General features: G+C 44.9%; 1 long non-coding RNA gene across 5 annotated transcripts in view; it reads left to right on the top strand.

Annotated features, from left to right (window-relative positions):
• Window positions 1–15009, top strand: part of LOC149524489 (uncharacterized) — a 159812-nt gene that overhangs the window by 64867 nt on the left and 79936 nt on the right. For 2 of the 5 annotated variants that reach the window (XR_016349379.1, XR_016349383.1), the window contains one exon: window positions 1985–5861. The exons of the other annotated variants lie outside the window; for them this stretch is intronic. This is a non-coding gene — a long non-coding RNA (uncharacterized LOC149524489). Of the gene's footprint in view, window positions 1–1984; window positions 5862–15009 lie in introns of those variants that run through there. 5 annotated transcript variants of the gene reach the window in all.

Raw genomic sequence — 15009 nt, 5'->3', positions numbered from 1 at the left:
TCGCCCCGGAGGACGCAGGCGGCGGGACCGCGTCCTCCAGGGTGAGAAAAGCTGCTCCGCATCTCCCTGGTCTGCTGGGGGGCCCCAGCAGAGCAAGGAGACGCGGAGCAAAGCCGCGGAGGACCCAGGTGGCGGGACCGCGGCGCGTCTGGGTGGTCCCGCCGCCCAGGTCCTCCGTGGCTTTGCTCCGCGTCTCCCTGGTATGCTGGGGGCCCCCAGCGGTGGGACCGCGGCGCGTCTCGGTCCCGTCGCCCGCGTCTCCCTGGTCTGCTGGGGGGGGGGGGCACAGCTAGTGCGCCCCCCCCCCCCACCAGCAGATTAGGCTTTTCTCGGGGACGCCTGTGGTAGAGCAGCTGGGGCGCTGCCGGTTGTTCCCGCAGCGCTGCTCCTCGGCGCTACTGGACCAACCTGGCAGCACACCAGCTGCTCTGCCCCAGGCATCCCCAAGTTAGCCGCTGCTGAAACTGACCAGCGGCTGACTACAGGAAGCCCGAGGCAGAGTTGCTCTGCCCCGAGCTTCCTGGAATCAGCCGCTGATCAGTTTCAGCAGCAGCTGACTTGGGGACACCTGGGGTAGAGCAGCTGGGTTGGTCCCTGCATCGCCGAGGTGCGGTGCTGCGGGGACCTACCTGGCAGCGCCCCAGCTGCTCTGTCCCAGGCGTCCAGATTTAGCTGCTGTTGAAACTGATCAGCAGCTGATTCCAGGAAACCCGGGGCAGAGAAACTCTGCCTCGGGCTTCCTGTAGTCAGCCGCTGGTCAATTTCAGCAGCAGCTGAATCTGGACGCCAGTTCCGATTTACGTACAAATTCAACTTAAGAACAAACCTACAGTCCCTATCTTGTACGTAACCTGGGGACTGCCTGTATAGTGTAATGTATTTACCAACTGCTGAATATATAATACTCAGAATTAAAAAAAACACCACTTGTGACAGACCAGGGTACAGGTGTCCATTATTTTATTGACTTTTGGAAAATACTCTCATACATGTGTAATTATTGGGGCTCATGGATTAAGCACTGAGGTTGTATTTCCTGTTCCCCATAACCTCTTAGGAAGCTTCCCTACACAAAGAAGACATATAATATTTAGTTAGTTTAAATGAAATCCTTTAATGTGTGAAGAGAGAAAATTAAATGTGTGTCAGATTATTCCTTTTTGGAAAATGTACAATGAAGGTACTGTAACAAGGATGAATTGTTGTTCTAGAAAATTAAACATTTAAGTTTAAAATGTAAGTCCTCATTTTAGTTTTAAAATTTCTCATTCCATGTAAAGCAGTATTGTTTGGCAATAATGAAGCTGATTAGCTGATCTTCATCTAATAGTGATCTTAATTATTTAATAACCTTCTGCAACCGTCATGCCAAATGCATATGTAATCCATGCTCACATATGCAACTGAGAGACATGGAACTAAAACCATTATATACATTTCCTTAATAAAACTGCTTTAATGTAACTATAGGAAATTGTTTAGATGAGTGTATTTGTAGGCTAGCTAAAGTAAAGAGTGATTGGCTATTGGAGCCCTTTGCAAAGCCTGTGTGTCTGTTTCCTTTCACAATTACATGTCCCTGAAGAGGGTAACTGTAAATCCACAATGCCTACAAGGTCGAAGCTCCCAAGGGGATGTGCATAAGTTATTTGTGAGTGTGTATTTTGGAGGACCCAGTGCCTAGGGCAGGTGGGCCACCAGATTCCATTTCCATGAAGGAAAACAGACAGCCTATGCCCAGGAAGTGCACTAGAAAGGCCAAGGAAAGAGACAGTGGGGCGAACTATCCAGATGATGTAAAATTTAGAACATTTTGGACAAAGTGGAGGGAACTCAAATCACTGTTGCCTGATTAATATCCAGGTGGGGGAGGAGGGAAAGGGGCTCTAGTAAGGCTGTGACATCTTCTACTATCAAATTGAAGTTCCACATGGAGGTTCTTTCAGACTGTACTTGCTAATCACCCATTAATCTTCTATTTAAGCTATATAGGTGGAGCTTCTTGAGTCTTATTTTAAGGTATGTTTTTCAAACCTGCTAGTCATTCTTGTGGTTCATGTCTGAATCTTCCCCAAGGTAATCACATCCTTTTTTGGGTTGTGAAAACCAGAACGTGACACAATATCTCAGTAGTGGTTGCACCAGTGCTACATATATACACCTTTTCACTCTTGCATGATATTCTCTTGTTTATGCATTTGAGTTCCATATTAGCACGTTTGGCCACAGTATCACACTGGGAGCTCATGTTCAGCTGATTAGTCATTATGACCTCCACAGCTGTTCAATGTCACTAATTCCACAGTTATTCCCTTCCATCTTGTAAGTATGGCCTACATTCTTTGTTCCTAGAAGTATGGCCTTACATTTGGACATACTGAAAAATATGTTGTTTGCTTATGCCAATTTACCAAGCAATCCAGAATGCATGAGATATTTATTAGTTACCACACCCCCGTATTTGTGGTACTTGCAAACTTTATCATTAATGATTTAATGTTTTCTTCAGGTCAGTGATAAAAATGTTAAATAGTGTGGGTCCAAGAACCATTTTTGTGGGACCCTACTGGAAACACATCTGCATGGTGATGATTTGCCTTTAAAATTACATTTTATGGCTATCTATTTGTCTGTAAAGTTCTTAGGCCTCATGCAATCCAGGATTTGCTCATATTTTGCACATTTTGGGAGTGGAAGTTTCTTTACTGTGCCAAAGATTATTGCTGTCAATGTGGTTCTGAACCACCAATATAGTTGATACTTTGAAACTGTGGTGATGGGGAACCTAGAAATACTGGAGACTGTTTCCAGTAGCTTTATTATGGCAGTTCCTGCTAGTATCATCTAGTTAGATTCTGTTCTCAGCTACATTTTTTTAACTGTTACCTACTGGCTTCAGCTATGTAAATAAGGGCCAACTATAGTTTAAGAACTGCTGACATTTCACAGAAAAAGTTTTTAGAAAACTTTTGATTTAGAGCCGAGATCCTGAAACTGTGATTATTAAAGCAGTATCTGGTTGTTTCCACTGAACTGGATGGTAATATCTTGCTGGTTTCTTTTTTTTTGAGCATAGAAAACAAGAAGATAAACACTGTCAAATCAAGTATAAAAATGTAATAAGAAAAGCAAAAAAAGATTTTGAGGAACAGCTAGCCAAAAACTCAAAAAGAAATAACAAAATATTTTTTAAGTACATTAGAAGCAGGAAGCCTGCTTAAAAAACAGTGAGTCCTCTAGATGATCTAGATACAAAAGGAGCAATCAAGGACGATAAAGCTATTGCGGAGAAACTAAATGATTTCTTTGCTTCAGTCTTCACAGCTGAGGACGTTAGGGAGATTGCCAAATCTGCACCGTCCTTTGTGGGTGATGAATCTAAGGAGCTGTCCTGGACTGAAGTGTCATTAGAGGAGGTTTTGGAACAAATACAAAAACTTAATGTTAACAAATCACCGGGACCAGATGGCATTCATCCAAGGGTTCTAAAAGAACTCAAATGGGAAATTGCTGAACTATTATCTGTAGTTTGTTACCTTTCCTTTAAGTCGGCTTCCATACCTAATGACTGGAAGATAGCCAACATGACGCCAATATTTAAAAAGGGCTCTAGAGGCGATCCTGGCAAATACAGTCTAACTTCAGTACCGGGCAAATTAGTCGAAACCACAGTAAAGAATAAAATTGTCAGGCACATAGAAGAACATAAGAAGAACAAAAGTCAACATGGTTTCTGTAAAGGGAAATCATGTCTTACTAATCTATTAGAGTTCTTTGAAGGGGTTAAACATGCAGAAAAGGGGGATCCAGTAGATATACTATACTTAGATTTTCAGAAAGTCCCAGGTCCCTTACCAAAGGCTCTTGTGTAAATTATATTGTCATGGGATAAGAGGGAAGGTCCTTTCATGGATTGAGAACTGGTTAAAAGACAGGAAACAAAGAGTAGAAATAAATGGTAAATTTTCAGAATGGAGAGGGGTAACTAGTGGTGTCCCCCAAAGGTCAGTCCTGGGACCAATCCTGTTCAACTTATTCATAAATGATCTGGAGAAAGGGGTAAGCAGTGAGGTGGTAAAGTTTGCGGATGATACTAAACTGTTTAAGATAGTCAAGACAGAAGCAGACTGTGAAGAATTCCAAAAAGATCTCACCAAACTGAGTAATTGGGCAACAAAATGGCAAATGAAATTTAATGTGGATAAGTGTAAAGCAATGCATGTTGGAAAAAATAACCCCAACTATACATACAGTATGATGGGGGCTAATTTGGCTACGACAAATCAGGAAAGAGATCTTGGCGTTATCGTGGACAGTTCTCTGAAAACTTCCATACAGTGTACAGCGGTGGTCAAAAAGGCAAATAGGATGTTAGGAATTATTAAAAAAGGGATAGGAAATAAGACCCAGAATATCTTACTGCCCCTGTATAAAACTATGGTATGCTCACATCTTGAATACTGTGTACAGATGTGGTCTCCTCAAAAAAGATATTTTGGCCTTAGAAAGGGTTCAGAAAAGGGCAACTAAAATGATTAGAGGTTTGAAATGGGTCCCATATGAGGAGAGGTTAAAGCGACTGGGGCTTTTCAGTTTAGAAAAGAGGAGACTTAGGGGGGATATGATAGAGGTATATAAAATCATGAGTGGTGTGGAGACGGTGAATAAAGAAAAGTTATTTATTAGTTCCCATAATAGAAGAACTAGAGGACACCAAATGAAGCTAATGGGAAGTAGGTTTAAAACTAATAAAAGAAAGTTCTTCTTCACACAGCGCGTAGTCAACCTGTGGAACTCCTTGCTAGAGGAGGCTGTGAGGACTATAACAGAGTTTAAAATAAGCTAGATAATTTCATGCAGGTTGGGTCTATAAAAGGCTATTAGCCAGGGGATAGAAATGGTGTCCCTGGCCTCTGTTGGTCAGAGGCTGGAGAAGGATGGTAGGAGACAAATGGCTTGATCATTGTCTTGGGTCCACCCCCTCTGGGGCACCTAGTGCTGGCCACTGTCGGCAGACAGGCTACTGGGCTAGATGGACCTTTGGTCTGACCCAGTATGGCCATTCTGATGTTCTTATGTTCTAAGATAAATAGGAAGAAGAGGAAAAAGGGACAAAATAGTATGATTAACTATTTCAAGAAGGTCAAAACACTTATCACACTAAAAGCAACAAATATATGTATACAAACACTTTCCTAATATAGTTTTTCCAAATAAGCAATTGCTATCTGTCATAGGGATGTCATGCATTGTGAAAAAGAGTGCAGGTATTTAATGTGTTTTTCTTCAAGTGCTGCACAAGATGAGGTGCTTCTGAGCGACAGTGTCTGTTGGGGTTATGTATGTGCCCAGGCTTTACTCTTGTTTCCCATAACTGAGTACATGAAGAATGTGCGGTTCTAACCCACACTCATTTCCTTTCTACTACTTTGCTTGCACAGTGGAACTGTATAGCATCCACATCCTTTTCTCCAAATGAGTTAGGGCAGTGGTTTTCAGCATTTTGAGACTGTCGTCTCTGTGACGGCCTGTGTGGGTGTGAACGCCCCCTCCCGGATGGGGCAAGGGGGTTCAGCGGACCTGCCGCCTAGCAGTTCGAGTGCGATCACCCAGCCGCGAGTCCGGACCGGGGATCAGCGGACTCGTGATTCCGATTCCTCTAGGGCAATCCCGGGGTACCAGTCTGCCCGGGTGCCGCGGCGAGGAGATGGTGCTGCCCCTGGCGGCCTGTCCTTAGGCCAGGTCCTCGTCGGGGCAAGCGAAGGGAAAGGGCCTTCGCCCCTTTGGTTATCCACCCCCTGCGGGGGTACGTGGGTTGGGGTTTCGTGGTAGGGAGAGGGACGTGGGGGACCCGGGCCCGCCCTCTCCACCGGGTCCCAGCCCGGGGCCCTAAGTGGGGGGGGGGGAACGATGGAGACGTTCCTCCCACGACAGGTGGGGTCTATCCCCGTAACGCACCTGTCCACGGGTGCCAGAAGGCCCCCGCCCCGGGCTCCTTCCACTCCCCACTACCCTCCGCCTCGTTGGGGGGGGTCCCGCAGTCACTTACCCCGCCCAAGGCGTTGGTCTCGTCCTGCGGCCGTTGTGGGGGTTCGGGTTCGCTCCTTCTCCTTCTCCAACGCGAGGGGGGGCTCCCCCTGGCAGCTGGGGCGGCGGCGGCAGCTCCTCTGAGTGCCGCCTCTGCTTGCTCCGCCCGACCGCTTTTCAAGCGGCCCGGGCGAGGATGCCGGGGGCGTCAGTTCCGCCCCCTGGGCGTCCTGGCGCTCCCTGATGTCACGGCTGGGGCGTGCCGTCCCGACACCGGACCTGCGCTGCTCCACTCAAGCAGCGCGCCATTCAGGCTCCCCGCACCTCGGCTGCGGCCGCTCCCAGCCCCTCCTTCCCCGCCGCGGGGCTAGCCGCCCCTCCTCCGGCGGGGTTCCCCCTCGGGTCCACTCTCCCCTGCTCCCGGAGCTGCCTGCCGGCCTGCCTGGCGGCATGAAGGGGGCGCCGCCGGCCCCGGCTCTAGTGCGGACCCGCGGGGGTCCGTCACAGTCTCCCTTTCAGGAGTCTGATTTTGCACTATAGGTTGGACCTCCCTAAATCAGGACTTACTGGTCTGGCAGCATCCATGGTCCAGCAGGGCCATCGGTGTTCCTGGACCAGAGAGTCTTGGGGTTGGGAGTCCAGTGGTAGCAGGCTGGTGTCTGACAGCCCCAGCTCGGGCTGGGAGCCTACAGCAGCACTGATGGGCAACTGCAGCAGTCCCAGCCAGGGCTGGTGTCCTATAGCAGCTCTAGGACTGGCAGCCTGGGCTGCCCAACAGCCCAAGACTGCCAGAGGAGTGGGGCTGCCAGCTCATGAGCATTCAGCAGCCTGCAGCTAGCTCATGGGGCATCATATGTTCCCCAGGTTGTTCAGTGCCACTTCTGCTAAGGATCCACTGAATTATGAACATAAGAACGATCATACTGGGTCAGACCAAAGGTATCCTGTCTGCCAAAACCTGATACTCCAGAGGACGGGATCACAACAGGTAATCCTCATGTGATCCCTCTCCTGTCACCCACCTCCAGAGAAACAGAGGGTAGGTATACCATTCCTACCTATCCTGGTTAATAGCTATTGATGGACCTAACCTCCATGAATCTATCTAGCTCTTTTTTGAACCCTGTTCAAGTTCTAGCCTTCATCACATCATTTGTCAAGGAGTTCCACAGGTTGACTGTGCACTGAGTGGAAAAAAAACTTCCTTTTGTTTGTTTTAAACTTGCTGCCAATTATGGTCCCAGCGCCATCATGTACTGGTCTTTGGGGATGTTGTACCCAAGACAGGCCCTTCCAAAATTAACTAAAAAGGCATCTGCATCATCTCCTACTTTGTACACTGGGTATTTCTTGGATTGGGGAGCATTAGTTGGAGATGGGTGATTAGCTGGTGATTCTAGCTTTCTCCAGTTTAACTTCTAACTGCTTCATGTCTGCTTCCAAGTGCTTCATCTTGAGGAAGAACTGCATCTCATCCTTAGTTAGAAGTTTGCCTTCCTTGGAGACATCATCCCATCTGCTGCACATACAGGGTAGCACTTCCAGTTAGTGAAGCACTCAAATCCGCTGCCCTAATGAGCATCACTGAGGAAACAAATTCTTTGTGCACAAGGCGCGCACGCGCACGCGCACACACACACACTTACAATGGAATAGACATATGCAACACATCTCAAAGAACAACAGCTACAGAGAGGTCAGTAACTGTCCCCCACTTTGCCCCAGCAAAGGGATATTCTGATACTCTTTTTCATTTAGATTATTTAAAAATAATTTTTCAAAATATCACTTGCTATGTACAGACTGAAATGTGGGCAAGTGACTTTCATTCTGTAAATTTGAATGTCACATTGCACATTCAACTAAATAGATATGATGTGCTTATTTGAATATGCAATCAATCATTCTTTTACAAACCAAGCAAATTACGTATAGAAAGTAACTTAAATTAAAAATGTGTTATGTTTGTGGTCTTTTACCTATAAAGATATTAAATTCACAAAAGCTGCCATATTATCTACTATATATATTTTGTGAGTATCAAAACCAAAATATTATATAGATACATGTAAGGGGTCCATTCTCCAGTTGTATAGGAGTCATTTACTTAAATTTCTTAAAATGAATATGTGTTTTATTGTAACTTAGGCAATGGTGATATAGATATCAAATATATTCTATGTACTATGAATATTTAAATATCTTTTCTGCTGTTTACGGGTTCATCTGATCATAATTCTTTTGCTAAATTTGATGCCAGAATGTTGTGTGGGTAACTTTACAATTAGTTGCTGCAGAGGTTATTTTGAAGTCACAAACTGTGCATTGTAATTTCAGATTTGGAATAAACAACAGGAATGACATGTATAGAATAAATACAGGGCTTTCTTTCATGCAAGTGTTATTTTTTAAAGCTGTCCTCTCATTCACCTGAAATTATAAATATACAGGATCTTTTCCAATAGACATTTTCAGTGAGGCATCAGTCTCTCTTTAAGGTCCTGTAACTATATTTTCATTGTTAACCCTCATTTTCAGTCATAAACATTATTGCTAACTTCTTCTAAATGTGGAAGTTACCCTTAATATTACTTTACCAAGTTCATGGTATTTAGTGTTAACATAATCAATCAGAACATTTCAATTAGAGCTTGATTAAAGGCCCTTTTCCCCTATAAGCTGAAAAGGGGTTACCTCTTGTCACTTAATGAGATATGAGTCCAAAAACAGGCTGCCTGAAATCTCGAAAAATCCTTCCTCTGGTGACAAGAGGAGGAAGAGAGACAAGCTGCTGCAGATCTAGTGGGAACAGGGGGAAAGCCTTCTCCAGGGAGGGAGCCCAACAGAGGACAGTACCAAACTGGCTGCCTGTTCAGGGAAAGGACTGCTGCACTCAAGCTAATAACAAGGCCACCCTTGTCCCCCCACAAAGGAGGGGATTTGTGGTATTATTTATTGATTTCATGTTGTGAATTTGTTTCTTTTTTTTGGCGGAGGAGTACTCCTTGGGCCCGCCCTGTGGCCTGCCTGGAAAATATTGAGAAATAAACCCCAAGTGGGGAAAATGAACACTGTCTGGAATGGGGCTGATTTATCCCCCATCACCAGGGGAGGAAGCAGAGAGACTGGTGAGATAGAGGAGACTCTCTCTAGATTAATCGCATGGCTTACCTCTGATATTATAAGGGGTCTCAGCTTTCCTGCAATTATAGTCTATGTGGATGCTTTTCCTACTGTGCCCATTTTGAAAAATTCATTTAATTCACCAGTGGACAAACTGGGGGTGCGCCCCACAAGCCACCTCCCTAAGAGGGGTGGGGGGGCAGTGCCACCCAGTCCTACTCTGCCCCCAGCTGCTCTGACTTCAGCCCAGGCTCCTCTGCTGTACCATCTAGGGTTGCCAGGTGTGCGGTTTTGAAACAGGCAGTCAGGTATTTGAGCTTTCTGTCTGGGAAACAAATTGAGAAAATACCGGACATATAAATCTGTGTGCGCCCAGGACAGTCCTGCTCCCTGCCAGCCAGTTTCTTCCCCTCTCCCACTTCTCCCTATGACAACCCCCTTACTCGGATCCGCAGTTACGAACGGGGCTTTTCTCGCCCCAGAGGACGGGAGCGGCGGGATGCCCAGATGCGCCACGGTCCACCGCCCCCGTCCTCCGGGGCAAGAAAAGCTGTTCCCCGTCTCCCTGGTCTGCAGGGAGACGGGGAGCAAAGCCTTGGAGCACGCCTGCAGCGGGACAGCCCGGGCGCGCTTGAGCTGTCCCCCTGCGGGCGTGCTCCGCGGCTTTGCTCCCCGTCTTCCAACCAGCAGACCAGGGAGATGGGGAGCAAAGCCTCGGAGCACGCCCGTGGAGGACTTGGGCAGTCCCGCCACCCCCGTCTCCGTGGTCTGCTGGGGGAGGGGGTGCAGCTAGTGCCCCCCCCCCAGCAGACCAGGCTTTTTTTGCCTACCCCTGGGGTAGAGCAGCTGGGGGCTGCCGGGTTGGTCCCACAGTGCCTCTCTGGACCAACCCGGCAGCACCCCAGCTGCTCTGCCCCAGGCGTCCTGATTCAGCTGCTGCTGGTCAGTTTCAGCAGCGGCTGAGTCAGGACGCCTGGGGCAGGCTGCTGGGGTGCTGCTGGGTTGCTCCAGTAGCGCCGAGGAGCCGCGCTACTGGAGCAACCCAGCAGCACCCCAGCTGCTCTGCCCCAGGCGTCCCCAAGTCAGCCTGCTGAAACTGACCAGCGGCTGACTACAGGAAGCCCGAGGCAGAGTTGCTCTGCCCCAGGCTTCCTGGAATCAGCCGCTGATCAGTTTCAGCAGCAGCTGACTTGGGGACGCCTGGGTTTCTTAAGTTGAATCTGTATGTCAGAACTGGCGTCCAGATTCAGCCGCGGTTGAAACTGATCAGTTTCAGCAGCGGCTGATGCCAGTTCCGACTTCCATACAGATTCAACTTAAGAACAAACCTACAGTCCCTATCTTGTACGTAACCCGGGGACTGCCTGTACTGTATTGTTAAGGGTTGGAGATGGGGGGGAATAGGAAAAATTTAAGCACTACTGAAGTAAGGCTCTTGCTTATCTCAAACTCCATAATTGTGCCTTTGTTTTAATTTTACTTTTTATTATCCAATAGAAATGGAGGAACATTTTCTCCACTTAATTCTTCATTCATTTTTGTCTTTTTAGTCTGATATGATGTATTGCATAATATGTTGACACATTTCCCTAACTTGACAATATGCATTCATAAATTTAAGTCTTAGTTTGAATTTGCATACTTGAGTAAAAAGCTTAAAAATTGTTCTTGACAGCATTTCTTTAAGCCAAAATCTCAATTTTTATACAAGAAAGCTCATTAAAAGAATAGTTTGGAAAAAAAACTGGCTCACAGAAAGGAAACATGAAACTAGATGGTGCTACTTCAGTACAGATTCTGGAACAGCCTAATTAACACTTTTTGCTTTTTGGTTGGTGACAGTTTGGTCAGTGTTGAGAGTATGCTGGAACAATAGTATATGTGCTTGCATAAAGCAAATGGTTTAATAATGTCAGATTCAAGTCATGTTTCTTCATTTAAATAATATAAATTATAAATAGAGGATAACATTTTCAAAAGTGCCTAAGTTTAATTGACTTTCTGTGAGATTGAAGCTCAGGTGCCCAATTAGCTTTTGAAAATGGTGTTTAGGTTTTATGTTTAGGTATTTAAAAAATACTCAGAGTTTTAAAATGTATATTAAGTTTTTTTTTTTTAGATTTAGACATATCTATCATTTATTTGTAATACATTTTTTCTTCCTACTTGTTTTCAGTGATGTACCCTGTTGTTTCTAGGAAGTTGTAACTGATTTTCTATTCAACACTCTATGGAACTATTTAAATGGCACTCATGATTTTCCAAGAACTGTTATGTGGCATATTCATTCTTAGTACTATTCACAGAAAATATGTGGGAAGGGACCTAAAGGGAGAAGACTGATCAGTTTTCTCTCTCGTGTTTTTTTGTCATAATTCAGGGCAGTGAGATTTTGCTAACTTTTGTGCCACTGCTCTCCTGTCTGTCAAATGGCTGCCTCCAGACTTTTCTTTTAAAGTAGGAAAGTGGTTTTCTGCAAAGAGTGACTTTGCACAAAGTAAATACAGCTTGGGACTCAATTACCATTTCTGCCTGTTCCTCACAAGTTTCCAAGAGAATGATGCTCATCCCTGCGGCTCTACCCTGATTCCTCTCCAGATGCAGATGTGGGGTCCCACAGATTTTGGGAGAAGGATAATCTCAAGAATGCAGCTGGCCAGCCTTCCTCCTGAGTAAGCTGAAGGATGACAGTGTACAGAACATGTCCTTTATTTACAGATCTGGAGGAATTATCAGTTCTGATTTAAAAAACGCTGGTAATAGGGTTAGAAATGGCCTCTTGGATCATCTGGTACATCATCCTTCGTTAGAGTTGCAATATTCTGTACTAAACCATGATATATGTCTATCCAGTCTACTTTTGTGTCCCCTAATGATGTTGCTTTATTTCCTTTAGCAAACCAGTATATTGTTCATGTGACTTTACTAATAAAATTATTCCCTTGATGTACTAACCTAATTTCTTCTCTCTAGATTGAAGACCAAGGTTTTGCAGAAGTGACAAATGATTTTATTGGAGCCTCCTTATTTGGGTACCCAATTTAAGATCTGTCAATGGGGCTTGATTTTCAGAAAGTGCTGAGCACATCCATTTTCTGATTATCAGGCTCCTTTAAGTTGTCACATTGATGATCAAAATGATCAGTCATCATTTTGGACATCATTGACAAAGTGCTGCTGTGTTAACCATTGTAAATAATGCCTTTCAGTTTCTGTGTTATGTTTGAAGCATGTGGATGTGGTTATTTTATCCTCATCATTTTTCCTCTGAACTTACATATTAAACTCCCTTCATGTCTCTCCAGATGTCATACCTTACAGCCCTTTATCTTTGTTGCCAGTAGTTGACAGCCATCTAATTTATCATTGTTTCATTTTTTAGTCTATACCTAATACTGTTCCTTGTGTGAAAATCCTACTCAAGTGCTTGTGAGTTTTGTGAACAGATCAATGTTAGGATTAGGGGAATAGTTATTTCTAGTTGTATGCCAGTACCTCCATCTTTTCTCCCAATTGAATTTTACCAATTACTGTATGGAGGGATATTATTATCTTTCTTTCCATATAGAGGTTTCTGGTCTATGTCTTCCAGTTATGCTGTTTGGATGGGAGGTGGTGGCTCCCACCCCTTGTCAGAACATCTTAATACAAGCTTGACTGTCATAGCAGATCTTTCACTGCATTATTCCTTTATCCAATAATATATCCTATTTCCTGGTATTATTAGTCCTTATGTGCATTTATCTAAATTCATTTTTGTCTAATTAGCAGTTTCTTGATCCTTTAAACTATATGGATAATTTAGGGTATTTCACTGTCCTTTACAGTGGCACAGTCTGTTAATTAGATTAATATACAATGTACATCTTCCTGAAGTTTGGGAATAAGTAGTACTAGTAATCATGACTGGACAAGGGCAATATAGGGGCCTAAATATATCCCAAAGTGGGTCCCCTCATGGCTCTGTCACTACACAGTAGCTCATTTCTCACACAGTGGGTCCACCCCTGTTTGTGATGATAGTTCATGTGGGTGACCCTTGCCACTGTCTTCTGAGTTTTAGGGGAAAATTACAATTGCTCTTTGGGCAGAATGGGCCTGTATCTTCCCTGCACCACTGCTCTCTGTCTTCGGGAAAACTGGGGTCTGTCTCACCGTCACATAAATGGCAAGACTGTTTTCACTTACCCAGTTATGACCAGGCTTCAGAAAAGTCTTGATAGATTATTTCTGACTGTCATTATAGGATTGTCTGCTCTTCTGGCCCCATCTTTTGAGCCTCTAACTTTGTGCTCATTTCTATACTAGTCAGAAAAAGGTAGCCTTCTTACTGGGCATCAACTGCTCCAGGAGGGTGAGGGAGTTGAATGCATTAGTCACAGCTCCACTGTACACAATTTTCTACAAGGAGAAGGTTCAGTGGGGACCACACCCCACAGTCCTCTCAAAGATGGTTTCTGATTTCCACCTGAATCAGTCTGTCTATCACTTTTCTTCCCAAACCTGCATCTGCACAAGCAGAGGATCCATACCTTAGACATTCCTCAAGCATTAGCTTTTTATATGAATAAAAGCAAGCCTTTTTTGGGGTGGATTCTGAGCTCTTTGTTTCTTATGTAGAATCATAGGATACTAGAACTGGAAAGGATCTCAGGAGGTCATCAAGTCCAGTCCCCTGCCCTCACGGCAGGACCAAGCACAGTCTAGATCATCCATGATAGATGTCTATCCAACCTGCTCTCAAATACCTCCAGTGATGGAGATTCCACAGCCTTCCTAGGCAATTTATTCCAGTGTTTAACCACCCTGACAGTTAGTAAGTTTTCCCTAATGTCCAACCTAAACCTCCCTTGCTGCAATTTAATCCCATTGCTTTTTGTTGTATTATCAAAAGTCAAGGAGAACAGAAGAACATAAGAATGGCCATACTGGGTCAGACCAATGGTTCATCTAGCCCAGTATCCTGTCTGCCGACAGTGGCCATATCCCTCCCTTTGGGGCATCAGGTTCACAACAGGTAATCCTCACATGATCCCTCCTCTGTCACCCACCCTCAGAGAAACACAGGCTAGGGACACCATTCCTACCCATCCTGGCTATTAGCCATTGATGGACCTAGACTCCATGAATCTATCTAGCTCTTTTTGAACCCCATCAAAGTCCTAGCCTTCACCGCATTCTCTGCCAAAGAGTTCCACGGGCTGACTGTGTGGTGAGTGAAGAAAAACTTCCTTTTGTTTACTTAAAACCTGCTGCCTATTAATTTCATTTGGTGACCCCTCATTCTTATATTATGGGAATAAGTAAATAACTTTTTCTTATTCACATTTTCCATATCAGCCATGATTTTATAGAGAACAATTTTTCTCCCTCTTCCTTGTAACATCTTTTTTTGATACCTGAAAACTGGACACAGTACTCCAACTGAGGCCCAATTAGAGTAGAGCAGAAGAATGACTTCTTGTGTCTTGCTCACAACACTCCTCTTAATGCATCCCAGAATCATGCTTGCTTTTTTTGCAACAGTGTCATGCTGTTGACTCAGATTTAGCTTGTGGTTCATTATGAATGTGTGTGATCACAGTGCAGAGGCTCCCAAAATGAATCACCATCTGCACTGCAATTTATTACACTGCCAAATACAGCTCCTGACAAACTTTCAGCACACGTGACCAGAGCACATGGAACAACAGCAGCATTTGTGGCACGTGTCCCAGTTATGGACATTTATGGAGCAGCAACATAATCTTCCATTCATACATTCAGTAGGTATTACATACTGACCACTGTATCAAGAGAGGATGCAAATATAGGGAAGGCAGCTCTACAGTCCCTCTTTCTGTGAGCCTCTGGGCCCCA

Source organism: Pelodiscus sinensis, chromosome 4, assembly GCF_052426305.1.
Source record: "Pelodiscus sinensis isolate ZL-2025 chromosome 4, ASM5242630v1, whole genome shotgun sequence".
Taxonomy (NCBI): Eukaryota; Metazoa; Chordata; order Testudines; family Trionychidae; genus Pelodiscus; species Pelodiscus sinensis.
This window is presented reverse-complemented; position numbering and strand designations above follow the sequence as displayed.